Below are 3,829 nucleotides of genomic sequence, written 5' to 3' on the forward strand. Positions count from 1 at the left end.
GTTAAATTTGTATGATTAGTGACAAATTCGTCAACATATGACCAATTGTTTCAACAGTTAGGTTAAACGTGATATAAAATGGAATCCAACAATAATTGTTTTCATTGTAACGTAGGATAGAGTTGTGTTCGGTAAAACTAAACAAACTGCAAAACAAGTTGGCAGCGACTATCACCGGTACAAAAATTAACATTGGTCCTCCAAAAAAGTGTGACCATATATTTTTCGCAACACATTACTTTTTCAGCTAAAGTGTGACGAAAGGACCTATCTTTTTAGGTTTCATACGACCATATCAAAATTCAATGGAATTTAATGGACGTAGCAACTAGAAACATTAGTAAGAAACGGGTCTTGAAAACCCAAAAAATCCACCATTATAGACATTTTATGTCGATTTTTTTTTTTAATGTGTAATGAATAGTCACGTCATTGATGATAAATTATGCGTTTAATAGTGGTGAGTTTAAGCCATGAAAATCTATTGTTCTTGTCATTATATGATATAAAGTTTTTGGATATGTATTTATCTTATTTTAATAACCGTCATTAATAATACATCTATAGTGATGTGTTTTTTCCAAATAGAGTGATAAATGCTTATTTATATACTACAAAAAATAGAGGTATTACCGGCGACAAATGTTGCCGCTAAAGACATGTTGCTGCTAAAGACCCAACTGGTCGCCACTAAAGGTATTACCGACGACATGTTACTGCTATTACGTCACCGTTCATATTTCATCGCTAATGTAGTTTCTAGTGAGAGAGATTGTGGTGGGATCTCTCCTACCAAGGGAGAGTTATCTCTCCATACCCATGTTCTTTGTGTATTATTTTTATCTATCTTTTCTAGTAGATCTTGGAATTACTCATCTTAAGTTCTTCATTTATATTTTTATGATCGTTAAATCTCAAAATGTTTTTATTCCGCACATACTGATCGTCAAAATGGGGTACAACAATTGGTATCAGACCCGTACCTTGAATGTTCAAGCGACTAGTTCAAGGGAACGACTCATTATCCGTGTTTATGTTGAAGTTTTTTCCGATTTTTGGAAGAATTTTCGGGTTCAAACCGGAAATTTTTATGATGAGTTTTTCTATATTTGAGTGTTGATTCAAGCTTTCAAGAATAAAAAAGTTACTGATGTTCGTTCATAATTTCCTGCTGAAAATACGAGTTTACAAAGTTCTTATGATGTTGTTGATGAAGAAGAAGAAAAAATGAGAAGAAGATTTTTGTGGTCTAAAAACAATTTGAAGAATTTGCTCCAAGCATTTTATTTATGCTTTGGAAAGAGACACAAAATCTTGGGCTTTTATTGATGAAGATGGAGAATTTATCTTTGAAGAATTTGTTTCAGCAATTTGTTTTCATCTGAAGAGTATGAACTTCTTTATGTTCTTTAAAAGTTGATGTATATCCTCTTATATGATCTATGGATGTGATAAATAGGTTTGCAAAAGCCTTTAGTCCTTGTTACTCTTTTTGGAAAGAGTCCTCAAAATTTATTTTCCCTCCAAGACAAAAACCATATGACTTTGACCAATCCCATCAACATTTTGTCCTTTAATTTCACATCATCTTTTGTCCTTTAATTTCCCTACACACTTAACCTTTTTTCCTTTACCCATACCTTGTCCCCTCAACTTTTTGTCTTCCCAACACTCCACCCCATCCTCTCATTCCTTAAGAAAGATTCCCCTTAATAAATAGACAAAATTGCAAAAATGGTTCCTATGGTATGCATTTTTTTGGGTTTTATTTCAAACCACGACTTTTTTGCATTGATGGTCCTTTTAAGCTAGTTTCGTTGCGTTTTTGGTCCCTCGGAATAGTGAAATGATTGTAATACCCTTGGGGTATTTATTTTCCTTTTTTTAATTTTTTTTAAATCTAATACTAATATATTTATTTTAATAATTATAAAAATAAGAAGGGGCCCACCTTCTCTCTCTCTCTCTCTCTCTCTCTCTCTCTCTCTCTCTTCGGTTTCAATACCAAAAGATACAATCCACCAACATCTTCTTCACGGTCCTCGTCTTCTTTAAACCCCAACTCCTCACCTCTATCTCTCCTTCCAGCCACCAAAAATCAACCACCAACACCACGATCAGAAATCAAGGTTTGTGCAATCATCCTTAATGGTTCTCAAATCAAATATATATATATATATATATATATATATATATATATATATATATATATATATATATATATATATATATATATATATATATATATATGTATATCAAAAGCTCACCATGAGCTCCTCACCGCCACTTTCTCATAGATTTGGAATGCCACTCACCTTTGTCGACCGTCGCCGCCTCAACAGCTCCGACGACATGCCCTACAACAACTCAACCAGCCGTTGTCGTTCATGTTGCAGATTTAGTGAGTTCCCCACCCGATCTCATCTACTCCTGTGTGCCACTAATCCTTCCATTTTATATGTTTCCATAGCCAGTGAAAGTGTTGCAGTAATGGCGATTGAAGCTACACCATGAGTCGTAGGTTTTGGGTGTACCCTTTAAGTTTGAGAAATTTGATTTTAATTTTTGATGGAGTATCTATTCACCCAGTGAGTTCATCATAATGAAATGATTTTAAAATGTTTGGGTTAATCTAAGTTGTAGGAATCAACTATTTGAGAAGGAAGAAATCAAATTTCTGATGCGATGAATGATTATGACAGATGATATGACTTCATGTGGTTAACTGGAAACCATAAAGAAAAAGCAAAGGAGAAGTTTAGTGGATTAATACACACACACACACACACACTTATTTTGAGTATAAACCCTAACTGTGTGCAATGTTGTGACAATCGTCAATTTCTGTTCAAGTCAAAGTCAAAAAAAGTCAACAAGTCAAACCGGTCAACTCAATTGACCCTTGTATATTAGTGTTTACCTTATGTTTATGATTGTACAACGCACCATCATAATAAAAAGCATCACTTTGAAGTTTCACGTGTTCAGAAAACCTACACCTAAATTAGGGTAAGTGATGAAACTGTTGGATAAGGTGTCTAAGTCCATAACTTATTTGGTACATACTTGACCCGACCCGGCATGGTCCATTTGGGTTGCACTTCACCCGAACTATTTATGGATAATTTTATGAGAGTTATACACATATGTTTATTAATATATTATAAGTTATAATACATTAATATGAAGTCATGTTATTTAATTAGTCTTAGTCTTAAATTAATTATGAATTAATTTAGAGATTAAAAAGAAGACTAATTAGATTATGGGCTATTGGTTTTATATGGTGTGGGCTAACACTCATTTGTTAATGGGCTAGGCTTATATGGAAGTCCATGGATGATCCATGGAGCTTTTAACCCATGGATCCTTGGAAAAGGAAAGGTCATGGGTTATTAGGGTTTCACCTTAATCATGTACACTATATAAGCATGCTTATGTTGCATGAAATAGCCACTAGTGTGACTAGTGTTACTGGAGTAAGTGTGTTAGTGTGTGGCCGACTTTATAAGTGTGTATACACTCTCTCAAAGTTTTCCATGAGTTTGTGGTGATTTGTGATTCCATTTGAGGCATTCACACTATTGGTGTTTGGCCCTCAAACTCCTTAAGAATCAAAGTCATCAAAAAGGTATGTAATCTCATCTAATACTTTTATGTTTATAAGTACCCCATGCTATGTTAGATAGGTTATGAACCTTGGAAAATTATTATTTTTCATGTATTTAGACAAACATAGATCCAAGGTTTATTAGGGTTGCATGCACACTTAGGAAGTGTTAGATTGCTCAAAACCCAACAGTGGTATCAGAGCCTAGGCTTGCTTGTT

This window comes from Lactuca sativa, chromosome 9 (assembly GCF_002870075.4).
Source record: "Lactuca sativa cultivar Salinas chromosome 9, Lsat_Salinas_v11, whole genome shotgun sequence".
In the NCBI taxonomy this organism is placed as follows: domain Eukaryota; kingdom Viridiplantae; phylum Streptophyta; class Magnoliopsida; order Asterales; family Asteraceae; genus Lactuca; species Lactuca sativa.